The sequence below is a fragment of the Bos javanicus genome, chromosome 6, assembly GCF_032452875.1.
Source record: "Bos javanicus breed banteng chromosome 6, ARS-OSU_banteng_1.0, whole genome shotgun sequence".
In the NCBI taxonomy this organism is placed as follows: Eukaryota; Metazoa; Chordata; class Mammalia; order Artiodactyla; family Bovidae; genus Bos; species Bos javanicus.
The window spans coordinates 20,608,776-20,626,442 of NC_083873.1; the positions used below are offsets into that span (position 1 = coordinate 20,608,776).

The 17,667-nt window shown below is 39.0% G+C and overlaps 1 long non-coding RNA gene across 1 annotated transcript in view; it reads right to left on the reverse strand.

Annotated features, from left to right (window-relative positions):
* The window catches only part of LOC133249300 (uncharacterized), a 58,153-nt gene extending 42,095 nt beyond the window's left edge, over window positions 1–16,058 (reverse strand). Inside the window, exon 1 of the long non-coding RNA XR_009736901.1 lies at window positions 15,855–16,058. This is a non-coding gene — a long non-coding RNA (uncharacterized LOC133249300). The remainder of the gene's footprint in view (window positions 1–15,854) is intronic.
* Window positions 16,059–17,667: the final 1,609 nt, after the last annotated feature.

Genomic DNA, 17,667 nt, shown 5'->3' on the forward strand with positions numbered 1-17,667 from the left:
AGCTTTAACTATACAGACTTTTGTTGGCAAAGTGATGGCTCTGCTTTTTAATACCTTTGTAGGTTTGTCCCAGCTTTTCTTCCAAGGAGCAAGTGTCTTTTAATTTAGTGGTTGCAGTCACTGTCTGCAATGATTTTGGAGTTCAAGAAAATAAAGTCTGTCACTGTTTCCACTTTTTCCCCATCTGTTTGCCATGAAGTGATGGGACCAGATTCCATGATCTTTGTTTTTTGAATGTTGAGTTTTAAGCCAGCTTTATCACTCTCCTCTTTCACTTTCATCAGGAGGTTCTTTAGTTTCTCTTTTCTTTCTGCTTTTAGATTAGTATCATATGCATATCTGAAGTTATTGATATTTCTCCTAGCAATCTTGGTTCCAGCTTGTGCTTCATCCAGCTTGGCATTTCCCATGATGTACTCTGCATATAAGTTAAAGAAACAGGGTAACAATATACAGCCTTGACATACTCCTTTCCCAATTTTGAACCAGTCTGTTTTTCACTGTCCATTTCTAACTGTTGCTTCTCGACCTGCATACAGGTTTGTCAGGAGACAGATGAGGTAGTCTGGAATTCCCATCTCTAGAAGAATTTTCTACAGTTTGTTGTGATCCACACAGTGAAAAACTTTTACATAGTCAATGAAGCAGAAGTAGATGTTTTTCTGGAATTCTCTTGCTTCTTCTATGATCCAGTGAATGTTGGCATTTTGATCTCTGGTTCCTGTGCCTTTTCTAAATCCAGCTCATACATCTGGAAGTTCTTGATTCACATACTGTTGGAGGATAGCTTGAAGGATTTTGAGCATTACATTGCTAGCATATGAAATGAGCACAATTGTGGAGTAGTTGGAACATTCTTTGGCATTGCCCTTCTTTGGGGTTGAAATTAAAACTGACCTTTTCCAGTCCTGTGGCCACGGCTGAGTTTTCTAGATTTGCTGGCATATTGACTGCAGCACTTTAATAGCATCATTTTTTAGGATTTGAAATAGCTCAGCTGGAATTCCATCACCTTCACTAGTTTTTGTTTGTAGTAATGCTTCCTAAGGCCCACTTGACTTTGCATTCCAGGATGTCTGGCTCTAAGTGAATGAACACACCAAAATTTTATGTGGGGCCATAGAAGATCCAGAATTGCCAAAGCAATTCTGAAGGGAAAAAAACAAAGCACAAGGCATAACTCTTCCAGACTTCAGACAATACTACAAAGCTAGAGTAATCAAATGGAGAAGGCAATGGCAACCCACTCCAGTGTTCTTGCCTGGAGAATCCCAGGGATGGGGGAGCCTGGTGGCTGCCGTCTATGGGGTCGCACAGAGTCGGACACAACTGAAGCGACTCAGCAGCAGCAGCAGCAGCAGAGTAATCAAAACAATGTCATATCAGTACAAAAACAGGCACATGAATTAATGAAGTGAAGTAGAGAGACCAGAAATAAACCCACACATCTATAGACAATCTTCAACAAAGGAGGCAAGAATATAAAATGGATAAAAGATAGTCTCTTCAGCAAGTGGTTCTTGGAAAGTTGGACGGCTACAGGTGAATCAATGAAATTAGAATGCACCCTCACACCATGCACAAAAATAAGCTCAACATGACTAAAGACTTAAACATAAGATATGACACCATAAAACTCCTAGAAGAGAGTATAGGCAAAACATTCTCTGACATAAATCATACCAATGTTTTCTTGGGTCGGTCTCCCAAGGTAGTAGCAAAAGTAAACAAATGGGACCTAACCAAACTTCTAAGCTTTTGCACAGCAAATGAAACAAACAAACAAAACCTAGGGACTGGGAGAAAATATTTGCAAATTATGCAACAGACAAGAACTTAATCTCCAAAATATACAAACAGCTCATACAATTTAACAACAAAAATATTCAATTACAAAATGGGCAGAAGACCTTAATAGACATCTCTCCAAAGAAGACAGAGGGCCAGTGTATGAAAAGATGCTCAGCATCACTAATTATTAAAGAAATGCAAATTGTATTTTAAATTACAAGGAACTGAAAATTAATTTTACTTGGAAGTTCGAATGGTAGCTCAAATTCATGATTTAAGCTAGTAAAGAAAAGTCTTGGTCTAATTCAAGCTCCATAAACATACATCACCTCACATTGTTCCTGTACCTTTCATCTACAGACCAGGTAGGTTTAAAAAGCATAAATATAAATAATGTGATTCATCATTCAGAGCCCTGAAATGGTGAGCAGAAAGGGCCTTTAAAGTTCTGAAGTTCACGACCTAGTTAGTTCACAGAGGAAGAAATTCAAACTGGGTATAATGGAAAACAGTTAGGCTTCAGGGTTAGAGTTGGGGGTTAGAGTTAGAGTTAGGGGCTTCCCTGGTGGCTCGGATGGTGAAGAATCTGCCTGCAATGCAGGAGACCCAGGTTCAATCCCTGGGTCGGGAAGATCCCCTGGAGAAGGGAATGGCTACCCACTCCAGTACGCTTGCTTGGAGAATTCCATGGACAGAGGAGCCTGGTGGGATACAGTCCATAGGGGTCGAAAAGAGTTGGACATGACTAACACTTTTACTTTTTAGAGTTAGGTGCTTGGATTCAAACCCTGATCCTGCAACTTTTCAAATGTAAAGAGAAGGAAAATACCCTCAGACTCTTGGAGCTTATAGTTTTGCCATCTCAAACACAGTTAAAGTTAGCTGATTCACTTAGACGATTGTAAGGTCAGTTCCTTTCCTGTCCTTCAGTGTCTTGCCTGAGGCCACGTAACTGATAAACTGAAAAGAGCAGATTAGAGCTTTAGTCCCTTGGTTCTTCTTCATAACGCTCTGTTCACTATATCCTGACTCTTTTTCCAGTTAAGGATTTTGAAGTCTGACCTGTTAGGGTGGACCATTTTAATTAGACTAGAATGGAACAAAGTTGTGGCAAATACTTTTTTGGTTGACCTTCCATCCAAAGACCACCAGAAACATACCTGTGATTGAACAAATTGGATTTATTAACATATGAAAGGAAGAAGCCCACAAACCATGGGAAATGTCAGGCATTTCAGTAAAAGGTATTTGAAAGCATTCTCATGGGAGGGGGACACACATTAGGGAACTTTGGGGGAGGGTTTTAAAAAATGGCTTTGTTATGGATTACATGCCTTTGGGAATTGAGAGTAAGCCAATAATTAGATATTTTAAAAATCTTATAAGATGGACAAAATAAAGTGAGCTAAAGCTATGGTTGGGAAAGGAGTGATGGGGCTTCAGATTAGGGTGCAGAGATGTTTGGAATTTTTGTGGTTTGTACAATGACCTTGTTTCTGTGCTTAGAAGATTATGGACTCGTCTTGTTTTTCTCACTTCATCTTGATAGCTGCTGATTTCGAAGCTGGTGTAGGGTCAACAGGAGAATACCGAGGCCTAGTGTGAGTGCTGCAATGGCTCTTCACAATGTTAAGGCTCAGCTGCGAATGTTAGGTTGATTTCTGGGTGTCAGAAGACACTGTTCTTGTTCTCTCTGTCCCCTTTCTCTCTTTTCCTCACCTGTAGGCCAGCAATGACTCTGGGACAAAATTCTGGCCAATGAAAAACAAACATGTTCTGGGAGCTTCCTCATGCAGTGTTTACTTTAGATGTTGGCACCGCCCCTTCTCACTGTTCCATCTTCCTTTTTCATGGGAGAAGAGGGATATGATTGTTGAAGCTGCAGCAACCTTTTTGTAATTATGAATAATTACAAGGAAATCTCAGGGTCTTTTCCACCATTGATCTACTGAATTAGCCCAGCATTGGTAATTCTGGATTTCTCACTATGGGGAAAAAAAAAAAATTCCCCAATTAAAAAAAAGCCACTCTAGTTAGACTGTTTGTTACCTGTAGCTGAAAGCATTCCTAAAACATTAGGTATTCATGTTTGTTATTTACTGAACTACACACTCTTCTAGTAGCCAAATATTTATGTTGGCTCAGAGCACATTCCATTTGGAAATAGAGCTTGGCAATCCACGCCCCACCCCTCCTGCCCCCGACCATGTTTTTTAAATTAGGCTTATGTTAGGTGAATAAATTATTGTTCTTTCTGCTTCATAAGGTTTGTCATTATTACTTCATTCAGATGCAATTGTTTTCTTGGTTTGAGAAACCTGCATAAAAATGAAAGCTGTAGAAACCTTCCAGATCAAGTTCAGCAGGAAGAAGTGGGTGCGTTTGTAGACTTGATTATTGAAAGGGTGAATGTAAATGTAAACCTAATTGCTGGATAATTGTAACTTCACTATTGCAATTTGTAGGTCCCCACAGCCTTTGTGATTTGTTAAACTTAATGTGTTGGTTGGTTTTAATGATCATTGACTTAGAGGTAGAAAAAACTCCTATCCTCCTAGGGGGATAATTCCCTGGCTACTCTACCACTGTGGTTATCACATTAGACTCCATCGCACAGAATCAATGCCCATTGGAAAACTGCTAATGTATTGGGAGGTGGGAATAAGAAAGAGTTTATGACCATTAATATTCTGTGAGCAGGAAAGCTAAACCACCATGCTAGTAGGAATCCAATGTCTGCTGGATGCTAGGTGAGAGTTCTTAATAAAAGTGGAAATGTTCAGGAAAACTTCATGTGCTGACAGCTACGATTTGTCTCTTGAAAATTATGTTCCTATGGTTGGAATAAATTTTACTCTAGCCAACAACTGATAATTATTCTACACATGTTTCTGACTGATCTCTGCACCCTGTGCATAGTAGGTACAAAATAGTTGTTCAAGAATTGTTTGAAAATGTATTAACATGTGCCTTTGCATGATGGTTCCATAATAGTGACAGTAATAATTTATCAAAATATTCTCTATAACTAGTAAATTATTTAGCAGATCACCATTTATATATTACAGATATATTACCAAGTAAAATATGTTAATGTTCACTGTTGTGAACATAAAATATCCAGATGCAGGGAAATTAGTAACTGATAAGAAAAATTCTTGTCTACTTAGTTAATTAGAATATGAATCTTGCATGGAGTGCTTGACTATACCAGGAAAATGTGTCAGTGCTTGAAACAGACTAGTGGCTCTCTTTTTCAAGAAAAATGTAACAATAAATTACAAAAAAATAGTTTCACAATGTATATTTAACATGTATTTTATAAACATTTGAAATGCTTATAAAAAGACTGATCTTTTTTCTCTAGTTCTTGTAGGCAGGTGAAATAAATCCATCCAAATAAAATTATTCATATAATTTAATACACTGTGTGTTATGTGTTGTAGGTATATGTTGAAGTTTATGGGTACTGTATACCTTCATGCATGTTTAGCAAATTGCAGAAATTTACTAACAGAGGTACATGCAGAATCCTAGTTTTGTGGTAGCCATATTCAAGTATGTCATTATGCGGGCTTCTCAGAGTTGCTCTCCATTTTGTTACTCCAACAAGTATGCTCTTTGGAAAGAATAAGAGGTCTATGCTGGAAAAGATATGGCAAACAGTTTAGAGGCTGGTCTGTTTTTCTTATTTTGGGATTTTTATTGTGCTGTCAATTTTCCTGCAGAAAACTTAATTCAAATTCTGGTGAAGTGTGTTTTGATGAATTTATTTTGAGAGAATGAATGAATGAATGCATGAAAGAGAATTCTCAGCATTTATTTAAAAGCAAGTTTACTAGGAACTTCGCTTTGAATTTGTTGAAAGCCATAATTGGGGCAGAGAAGGGACAGTTGCAATTCATTGTAACAACCACTAGTTTGGATATATATACTCCACAGTAAAAAGAGGAGGGAGCCTGGGAGTGACCTTATTTTCTGGAATAATATTTGAGATCACTTTTAGGGGAGAAGTGGGAGTTTTCCAGATGAACAAAGAATAGGGAGGGCAGAACAGTTTTCTACTGTGGCCAGTGATGTTCTTAAAACAGGCATCTTAGAAATCTGATGACATTTTATCAGCACTCCTAAGGCCCCCCCCCCCTTTTTTTTTCTTTTTCTGGCAGAGAGAAATGTCAAGAGATGAGCTTCCCTGGTGGCTCAGACTGTAAAGAGTCTGCCTACAACGTGAAAGACCTGGGTTTGATCCCTAGGTTGGGAAGATCCCCTGGAGAAGGAAATGGCAACCGACTCCAGTGTTCTTGCCTGGAAAATCCCCTGGACAGAGGAGCCTGGCGAGCTGTGGTCCATGGGGTCGTAAAGAGTTGGACACGACTGGGCAACTAACGTTTTTTTTCCAAAGCCTTTTTTTTTCTCTTTCTGGCAGAGAGAAATGTCAAGAGATGGTATGTAGGCTGTTTAGCATTAGACTGTGCAGACATTGAATGACATGGGAGAGTCATGTCATAGTCCCTGTACTGCTAAGCATTGAAGCAGGAAGTGCGTCTGTCTTATTCGGGGCAGCAGTCTTGGTGACGGGGAGGGTGCCTGACACATTGTAATTGTTTCGTGTGTATTAAGTGAATGAATGAGGAGCCAGTAAAGATTTTAAAGAAAAGGAGCAACCAATCAAGATTTAAACGTTGGGGCTGTCACCGATAGCAGTAAGAACGTAGAAGTGAAGTGTGCATTTATTTTCTATTACTACTGTAAAATATTACTGCAAACTTAGTGGCTTAAAACTACACAAATGTATTATTTTACAGTTCTTTGGGTCAGAGGTCTGACACCTGTCTCACTTGGCTAGTATCAAGGGTTTGGCAGGGCTGTGTTCCTTTCTGGAGGACAATCCATTTCCTTGCTCTTTCAGCTTCTAGAAGCTGCCTGCATTCTTGGCTCATGGCCCCCTTCCTTCAAACACATTGCCTTTCTTGGACCCTTCCTCCACCTTCCTATCTGTCTGACTTCCATTCAGAAAGGTTCTCCATTTTTAAGGGTCCATGTGATTATATTGAACCCACTTTGGATAATCCAAGAGACTCCCATGTCAAGATTCTTAGCCTTAATCACATTTGCAGAAGTCCCTGTTGCCGTGTAACGTGACATATTCACAGGTTCTGGAGACGAGGATGTGGACGTACCTGGGAAGCTGTTATTCTGCCTATGACAAGGGGCATTAAGGCCCTTCATGGTACAGGGCTTGATATAGGATACCAGTTAGGAGGAAGGTTGTGACAGGGATAAAGATAGTTCACTAAGCTATTTCACTTTTCCTCTTTGGCAGAAAGGTAGGCTACATTTAGCACCTTCTTTTGCACTTAAAAATGATTAAGTTCTGACCAATGGAGTTATGTCGACCTCCTCCAGGCCTGATCATAAAACACCTCCTACTCAATCCTCCACGCTGTTTCTTTTCTCTTGTCTGTTGGCTGGATGAAGAGGGATCCAGTCTGCTCTCTGAGGCCCCGAGGGGTGGTAGAATGTCTAGCTAGAAGCAGTTGGGTTCCTTTGTAGAGCAGAGAGCCTCCCCGCCAAACACCTTGCACCATGATTTGCATGATAAAGAAAACCTCTGTTATGTTAGCCTATGAAAGTGAGAAGTGCTTGCTAAGGTAGCCTATCCTGACTAATACTGAAATGCGCACCATTTCAAATTTGTAACAATGGGGTGCTTCTGTGACGGCTTCAAACGTGGCACTGACTCCGTGCTTGGTCAGCGAGGGCCCTAGTAATAGGGGCTTGAAATATAGTAACTCATGTTCTGAAGGGGAAACATCTTGGATAATCTGATGTTTGGAATAACTTGAAAGGCAAGATTTATGCCTAAAAATCATAAAACTTTAGGATAGTGATTCTTAGCCTTGCCTATATAGTAGAGTCAGTTGGAGGATTTAATAAAACTATCCATGCTTGGACCTGCTCCCAGAGATTCTGATTTAATTACTCAATGTGTATATGTTGGGGGAAGGAAAAGGATACTGGTATTATTTTAACTGTTTTCCGGGTGATTCTAATGTGCACCCAGGCTTGAGAACCAAACCTCTGGAACAGGGGTCAGCACACTTTTTCCATGAAGGCAAACTAGTAAATGTTTTGGGATTTGGGGAGCAATATCATCTCTCTCATAAATATTCAACTCTGCAATTATAGCATAAAAGCAGCCATGACAACATGGAAGTACATGTGTGTGGCTGTGTGCCAATAAAACTTTATTTACATAACAGGCAAGTAGCTGGATTTGACCTGTGGGCTGTATGATCCCTTCTCTAGGACCAAGATTCTCAAACGTTTTCTTCTCAACACTTCTTCACCCTTCAAAAAACTTTTGAGGATCCCCAAAACTTTTGCTTGTGGGTTATATATAGCAAGAATTACCATCTTAAAACTGAAGTTAAAAAACACTAATGAATCAAAAACAGTCATAAGCCCATTATGTTAATGTAAGCAATATTTTTATGATAACTGTGCTTCCAAAAAATTTATCAAAAAGAATGGCATTTTCTTTTTCACAAAACTCTGTACTGTCTAGCTTAACAGAAGACAGCTAGATTCTCATTTGTTTCTTCACTCTATTGTAATACGTCATTTTAACTGAAGTATATAAAGAAAACCTGACCTCACAGAGATATATATCTATTTCTTGTTAGAAGACCAACCTCCTTCTTTTAAAGGAATATTTTAATAACCTTTTCAGATAATTGTAGATATTCTTGGATACCACCTAGTAATTCAATAGGTGATAATTTGTTAAAAGTTGATTGCAAGGTGGAATCTTGAAATCATATCAATGAACTTTTCACATGCTTATAACATTAAAATTGCTTGGTTTGATTGCACTTTAAAGGAGTCATTTACCTACATATGTTTTAAAAGTATCTTACATTGGTTACTTAGAAAATATTGTTTCCTTGAGTTACATCACTGGTATACTTCATTATATCGTATTTTAAAAATCACATTTGCTAATATCAGAAAAGTCTTTAAGAACTCGGAAGTTGTCAAGCTCATGGTGATGGTACGAGTTTTCCAAAATTCTAATTTTCGCTTGAAAACTGAAGTTTTATCATTGTCAAGAAATATTGTCAGCTTGTTTGCCTCCAAGTGACAGGCTCACTTCATTTATTTTCAAGAAAATGACTGTCAAATACCCGAGTCTGAATAATCATAGTTTGTTTACCACTTGTTCTCTCAAGTGAAAATAGTGTTCCACAAAAAAAGAGATAGTTCAGTTTGCAACTCAAACAATCGCACACTGCTTTTCCTCAAGACAACCATTGAATTCAGGTATGCAGCAGAACTCATGTGTGTGTGTGTGTGTGTGTGTGTTTTCCTTCTGGTCTCACAGAATATTTAGGACTTGTTCTCCAGGATTGAGATTTAATAAAGTGAATAATTTTTACTGTTTCAAGTGTATTTTTAAGTGAAACTGGCTTTTTAAAAAGTCAACTGAGTACATAGGAAAAGATAAGATACAATGTTCAATCAATGATATAATACAATGATACAGTTTGATGACATTGTTTTGATTTGTGTTAAATATCAACAGCTTTACATGTGGTTGCTTTGGTAGTATCTGTGGGAATGTCAACACAGTGAAAAAAGAAAATAACCTCTTAGTATTATGAAAATATTTTTGACAGTGGATCCACTAAAAGGGGTCTCTGGCATTCTTAGGCAGAGCACACTTTGAAACCTCTGCTTTAGGGGATGTGCTTTAAAGAAACAGTCTGTGTTAGTGTATGATAGCTATTATTGGCTGCCTTTGGTAAGGTGTTTCATAAAAGGCATGAACCCAGAAAGAACTGGCCAGTTATCAAGCTGAACAGAAAATGACGGAGTCCAAAGACTTGCAGTGAAAAATGGTTGGAAAGTCGATTGCTTCCAGATCCCAAATGGAGCCACAAAAGGCCAGTAGAACTACTTAGTTGGACAACATGATTTACTTCCATGGAAGAGGCTAGAATAAGGGTGTGTCCTTGCAGGAAGAAATAGTCAAAATAGCTGCAGTTAAGGAGAGAGGGCGAGAGAAGAGAATTAAACCTGAGTATATAGATGGAAGCAAATACAACAGAAACCTATCAAGATTTTGAAGAACTTGTATTGTCAAGAAGTGTTGAATATCAGACTAAAAACTCTTGGAGCTGTAAAATCACCTTTTGGCTTTCAAACTTTGAGAACATTCTTTTCAGTTGTGTCCAAAGGGAAGAAATAGACAATAAGAACTCCTAAAAGCTAAGGAAAAGGAGTACGTCAAGGCTGTATATATATATTGTCACCCTGCTTATTTAACTTATATGCAGAGTACATCATGAGAAACGCTGGGCTGGAAGAAGCACAAGCTGCAATCAAGATTGCTGGGAGAAATATCAATAACCTCAGATATGCAGATGACACCACCCTTATGGCAGAAAGTGAAGAATTAAAGAGCCTCTTGATGAAAGTGAAAGAGGAGAGTGAAAAAGTTGGCTTAAAGCTCAACATTCAGAAAACGAAGATCATGGCATCTGGTCCCATCACTTCATGGGAAATAGATGGGGAAACACTGGAAACAGTGTCAAACTTTATTTTGGGGGGCTCCAAAATCACTGCAGATGGTGATTGCAGCCATGAAATTAAAAGACGCTTACTCCTTGGAAGGAAAGTTATGACCAACCTAGATAGCATATTCAAAAGCAGAGACATTACTTTGCCAACAAAGGTCCGTCTAGTCAAGGCTATGGTTTTTCCAGTGGTCGTGTATGGATGTGAGAGTTGGACTGTGAAGAAAGCTGAGCGCCAAAGAATTGATGCTTTTGAACTATGGTGTTGGAGGAGACTCTTGAGAGTCCCTTGGACTGCAAAGAGATCCAACCAGTCCATTCTAAAGGAGATCAGTCCTGGGTGTTCCTTGGAAGGACTGATGCTAAAGCTGAAACTCCATTACTTTGGCCACCTCATGTGAAGAGTTGACTCATTGGAAAAGACTCTGATGCTGGGAGGGATTGGGGGCAGGAGGAGAAGGGGATGACAGAGGATGACATGGCTGGATGGCATCACCAATTCGATGGATGTGAGTTTGGGTGAACTCCGGGAGTTGGTGATGGACAGGGAGGCCTGGCATGCTGCAATTCATGGGGTTGCAAAGAGTCGGACACGACTGAGTGATTGAAGTGAACTGAATTGAAAAGCTAAGGACCAATGAAGAAATTATTTTCAGAGAGCAGAATTAAAGTTTAATCAAGTAACTCACACTCTCTCCATGGTAGGAGACTTCATAAGGCCTGCCAAGTAGGGTTTCAGAATTGTCATGTGCTAATGAACACTATGCATCTCCTAGTATTACCTACCCATTTTGAAATGGGAGTTTTAACTGTATTTTTTACATCTGTGCTCCACCACTGTATTTAGGCTAATCCCATAACTGAATTCTACCTTCTCTTCTCTCAGTTATTTGCCAATTACAGGGGGGTCGGGGCGGGGGGGGGGGTGGTCTGGTTGGGAATTCCTCTAGGAGGTGGTGTGGCTGCTAGATGGAAGAAACCTAGTCACCTGAATGGACCAGATCCTGTCCAGCCATTTGCACTGGATTGTAACATGAGAAAGAAAGAAAAAATTCTGTACTGTGCTAAACCACTGAGACTTTTGTTATAATACTTGTTACAAATATTCTTTATTACAAATATTCTTTGTTGCAGTGTTTAGACTACTGTGAATAATGCAGAGGCCATTCTATTAATCTAAACTTGTGGCCTTGATTACTATAGTGGTGACAGAAAGAATAAGAAGCAGTAGTATAGTTTAATCGGAGAAGGCAATGGCACCCCACTCCAGTACTCTTACCTGGAAAATCCCATGGACGGAGGAGGCTGGTGCGCTGCAGTCCATGGGGTCGCTAGGAGTCAGACACGACTGAGCGACTTCACTTTCACTTTTCACTTTCATGCATTGGAGAAGGAAATGGTAACCCACTCCAGTGTTCTTGCCTGGAGAATCCCAGGGACGGCGGAGCCTAGTGGGCTCCCATCTATGGGGTCGCACAGAGTCGGACACGACTGAAGTGACTTAGTAGTAGTAGTAGCATAGTTTAATGGTAGAATCAATGCTTTTTAGACCAGGGGACTGTGAGAGCAGAATAAAGGGGAAAGAGAGGTCTAGCTTCTTATCTTGGCTTGAAGTGGATGGAAGTTTGGATGGTACTCCTAGGACAATCCAGTGAAGTTGTCTGACAGGCAGAAGCAATCTGGGGACAAAGAGCTTGGGACAGAGGTCTGAAAATGAGGCACAGGGGAAAGAGTAATGGTGGATAGAATTTGTTGGGAAGATAGTTCAGCGGGAGAAGAGCACAGAAGTCATTTAATTAACAATATAGAGAGAATAGTCTATCAGACAAGAGTGATAATGAACAATAAGGAAGGGAGAAAATGGCAGAAAGGGATAGATCAAACTGTTTTCTCATTTGGTTTCTGGGAAGAGTGATGAAATGGTTAAGAGTCAAATATTACAAAGGTATTAAATATGATAAGAGCTAAATATTAACTTTTAAAGCTAAGCGTATTGGTGAACTTCATGAAGATAATTTGAAAGGAGAATTGATGTAAAATTCATACCATTTTAGGATAAGTGTCTTATGACTTTATGGATGAAAATGCAGACTGAAGATGTTAGATCATGACCAAAGTCCACAGTACCTGTTGGAGCTTGGCTTTGTTTTTGCCTACCCGGTACCACAGCCCACACTCCTTCACTCTTCCAAAATGAACCAGAAAAGGGCATCTCATTAAGATGCTGATTCAGATATAATTTTTAAAGCATGATAAAGTAGAAGGTCTCTAGAAATCATAAGGATCAATATGTATTTTCAGAGAGGAATGTGTAGGGAGGTTACTAATTCTTATAATTCCCAAGAGAGGGTTTCTCCCTTTCCCTCCCTCTTATTTCTCTTAAGTTGATTATATAGTCAACTGGAGTTAAATTGTATAATATGGGTATATCAGTGTCATATTTTTAAAAATAGTGTTTGGGTTTTTTTTGTTCAGTTTTAGAACACAGGGTGTACCAATATGCTAAAATAACTTTTTCCTAAAGCTATAATATCTAAGTAAGTCGACTGACAAACTGTTCTCTCTCTAAAGTCTTTATAAAACTTAATTAGCAAGATCAAAGGCTACAAAAGTTTAATAGCCACCTTCACATTTACCAGATGCCTTGTTAGTAATTTTGTATTTAAAGTGTAATCTCTAAACAAGCCAAAAATGGAGCCAAATGTTGTTTAGGAGATAGTTAATATAATTTTTTTCTTTAATAAACTTAATAGAAACTCCTAAATGCTGTCATAGAGCACTATTCAAAATAAGCTCCTTAGCAAAATAAATGAAAGACATGTAGAAACCTGAAGAAGCATTTATTCTTGAGAGCCAAGGTGTCTGCAAGTCTTGTGTAGGTAAATCTCACTTTCTTTCATTTCATAAAGAAATTTTGTGTGAAATGAAGGCAAGTAATTGGCATCACTTGAATCCATTATTCATTAAATTTTACTATTTTGTACAAAGGAAACTTTCTTGGCTTGTACTGATTTCCTAATCTGGAATGCCAGCTAAAATATTTTCATTAAGATGTACTATTTTTAGCAGTAAAGAACCTTCCAATTTGGGACTCAGCACATTCAATTTGGAGTATACATAAAGTCAAGAATAAACACAGTCAGCATTCTTAAACATAAACCTTGATACTGCCTTACTTCAGTTGCAGTTTTTGATAGCATAATTGAGTATTATTTATCTCCTTTGCTTTTCTATAGCAACTATTTCTGTGCAACTTAGGTGTTTGGTTGAAATGCCTTAGTAGAATAGAAAAGAAGTATTTATGCTTTTTCTGAAGGTTGTGTTGTAATGATGAGGAATGGAGAAATGGCCTGTCTTGTATGAAAGACTAAAAATATATCTCTTTATATGTGTACAAATGTGTGCATCTACATGTGTGATGCATGTCCCATTTTAAAGACATTAAGTCTCATCAGATTATCCACATGCTCTTAAAACCGAGTGGCAGATGATAATCTCATTTTAAAATGTGTTAACTGAGAGGAAACAATTTAAAAAGGAAAAAGAAATATGCGGTCACATCTTGAAAAATCCATATTATTTTTAAATTGCACATGTGGATCTTGGTAAAATATTAGTAGAAAAATGTAGCTGTCAGATAACTATTACACGTGCTACATAAGAGTTAGGGTAGCAGGGTATACTTCGCATTTTATTTATTTATTTATTTTTTTAATTTTTTTTTTTATTTTTATTATTTTTTTTTTCTTCCAATTTTATTTTATTTTTAAACTTTACATAATTGTATTAGTTTTGCCAAATATCAAAATGAATCCGCCACAGGTATACATGTGTTCCCCATCCCGAACCCTCCTCCCTCCTCCCTCCCCATACCATCCCTCTGGGCCGTCCCAGTGCACCAGCCCCAAGCATCCAGCATCATGCATTGAACCTGGACTGGGCATTTTAAGAGATAGTATTTTGAAACTCAAACTGCCACATAGGAAATCTAAAGAACCCCTCCCTCCCCAAACAAACCTGAAACAGTTTATGAAAAAACTAAACCAAGATTATTTTTGTTTCCAAACCAAGCTTATTTCTTTAGCAATGTTAAAACATTTTTCTTGGTTGTTCTCATCAAGACTAAAATGTATGCTGGTCTAACAATTAATTCAGATGTTCCCAAAACTTTTGTACTTATGAAATTGAGTATCTGAAGAGGTCTAAATTTTAGAGAATGTTTTCAGAGTCTGCTGTATTATATGCTGGCATCACGGCTTCTGAATCTCTTGTCAAGTGTCAGGAGTGTTTAATACAACTTATAAAGCCAGTGAAAACAGAAAATTTCACATTTTGAGCTATATATTCCTAAAATATTTGAACAATAAACATGTTTTGTGTGGAGATGAAACAGTAAGGCTGAAACTTTGGTTTTTAAAATTAGAATAGTTGTCTTTTGCAGTATGAGTTATATACAGTAAAAGTGAAATATTTGGTTATTTTATAATACTAATTGTATACATTCATTCATTGAACAAGTATGAATTATTTACTTTGTGACAAGTTATTATACTTATATTCCTAGATGCATAACAAAGGGTTAGCTGCTTAACATTTTCTGGCATTTCAGGACTAATTCTTAATGTTCCTCTGAAGTAAGACCATTTGTTGCATATACACAGCAAAAGAAAAACAAAACAAAAAGTATGTCAATGAATAACAAAATCTACTATTTAACTGGGTTGGGATCAAAGGTTGTTAGTGCTGTTGACCCATAACTATCTGAAAAAAACCCCAAAATGTCAGGCTGACCTCTCTCTCATGACTGGGTGAATACCAAGGGTCAGTGGTTTGTTCTGGGTGCACATCCAAGCATTTGGATGTCTGACCGACATTTTTAGTTAGAGCTCTCTTCTTCTATTAACATAGTTTAGAAAAACATAAGAGCGCCTTTTATAGACCACTCATGGTTCTATTTTTATCATATTAAAGAAATGAAAGCAGCTCATTTTTTAGAAGGTACTTCTTTTTCTTAAGTTCACATAGGGTTGAAGTATGATATCAGTTATTTATGAACTGCTGTTGATAGCAAGAATACAAATACTGTGAATTCAGAACTTGAGAGACAGGAAATAAATTATTATGGGCTGTGACACACTCTGTGAAAGACAGAAATGGGTAATGTGGAGACAGTAACAGGGGGCAGAGGGGAGAAGAAGGGCCAAGAAGAATCTCCCTCGGAAGGTAACAATGTATACTGTGGTCTGAAGGATGAGAAGTCATAGGAAGGACTAGGAAAAGAGCCTTCTAGGGAGAGAGAACTGAAAGCCTAGAACTATGCAGGAAGGAGGGTAGCTAAAAGTCCCCTAGAAAGGATCTGACTTAGATGATCTTGTATCTAATGGAGAATTCCCTGAGATCAAGCAGGAGAGCCTAGGTTATGCCAAGTAACTAACCATCCCCTCTGTCAGCCACTCTAATTAACCAGATGGATTTCTCACTCACTCAGTCTGCCCGCTGCAGGTTGGCCAGGGCGCTGGTCTGCTTCCTTCTCCCTCCAAGACCCAAGCTGACAGAGCAGTCACTATCTGGAGCGCAGCACTTACAGTGGCAGAGTCAAAAGAGAAAGCATTGCACATCGAGTATAGGCTCTTAAGGCTTCCACACACATCACTTCCACTCTCATTTCATTGGTCAAAGACACTAACCTCAAATCACAAAGAAGTGTAATTCTCCAGCGTCCCCAGAAGAGGAGTGGAACTGGGAGTGTTGATGAGCATAGAACTATCTCCTCTAAGAGGTCCCTGAACAAGATGGAATTTTATGTAGAAGTTTGTGTGTGTGTGTGTGTGTGTGTGTGTTTAGTTTTATGCATGTCACCAGGGAAGAGACCCATTGCTTTAATCAGATTCTTGAAGGGATCTGACACAGTAACAATTAAAAACTGCTGGACCAGTTGAAAACTGTCATGTAAACAACTAATTGCCGTACAAGGCAATTTGCAGCACGAGTAAGAGGCTGAAATGATTAAAGAATTGTGGGTGTGTTTGCATGCATGCAAGCTTATGCATGGTGATAAGGAAAGAAGTTGAGCAAATTTGTAGACCGAAGGGTAGAAGCCAGAGAACACGGAGCGATGGATCAAAGACACCAACATGTGAGGGGAAATGACTGATGTTATGAGGTCCCCACAAGATGGCTGAGATGTGTCCAATGTCTTATAGAAGTGCTAACTTGGAGGATGAGGAAAGATGACTCTTCTCTGATTTAGGAGGAAGGGAGGGAAAAGATGGGCACCCCTGTGGATGTCAGGCAGGCTGCAGGCAGAGGGGAAAGAGAGGGCTTCTGCTTTGTTTTTGATGCATGGACAAGGGCATCTACTTAGAATGAGGGGATCTCTGAGCGTGTTGAAAGGTTAGAACAGCTGTAGGGAAATCTGAAACGGAGCTGACTCGGGACAAATACCAGGACTGCCAGTAGCACTGGGGGCCCAGCCACTGCTGGGGATCATAGATTTGTTGCTGTGCCAGTAAATAGAATTATGGGATTTTTCTTTCCCTGCCCAGCTGTCTGGAAGCGGGAGTGGAGAGTTAGTGGTAGAAGTGACCCAGGGCTGGGGATTGGCAGAGCAGGTGCAGCAACGTGTTTTGCTGATAATCTGAAGTTCAAGACTCTCTGGTTAGGGAAAAAGGACTACTTTTACTGTCACAAAAATCAGTCAGTCAGGAAGGGCGAGAAGCAGGTTTACGACTATAGTTACTCGTTGTGAGTTGTAATCCTCAATCCCCGTATGATTTGTTTTGAGCTGACAGCGGATAGAACTGTCTAGTCATGTGGTGGAAGGTAAGTGGCATAGCTCATCCCTCATTGTTTAATTAAAATTAATCATGCTCCAGCCACCTAAAATTTTATGTGTTCTTAATACTCCCTGACTCCACTAGTAAAATCTGACAGAGGAAGGCAAGAGAAAAAAAAAACAAAGCTCCAAACACATAATTACATACTCAGAGACAGGATTGCTGACCTAAGCATCTTGCTATTAATTAGTATGTTGTAAATTTTGCTGCCTTGGCTGATACTGAGACATTGTATTTAGAGGAACCATTAAATGAGGACAAAAGGAAAATGCCTGGAGTAGCCTAGCTCCAGCACAGACTGCAGTCTGAAGTGGCATTGTATTGCATTTCTCTTTTCCCGCCTGCCAAATCCCTGAATTTCCCTGATTTGGGTGCCATTGCATCATAAGCATTTGATAAAAAGGCGTTGCTGTTCATGAAGGCTGCATATGCATCCTGAAGGCAAACATAGCCGTGATCAT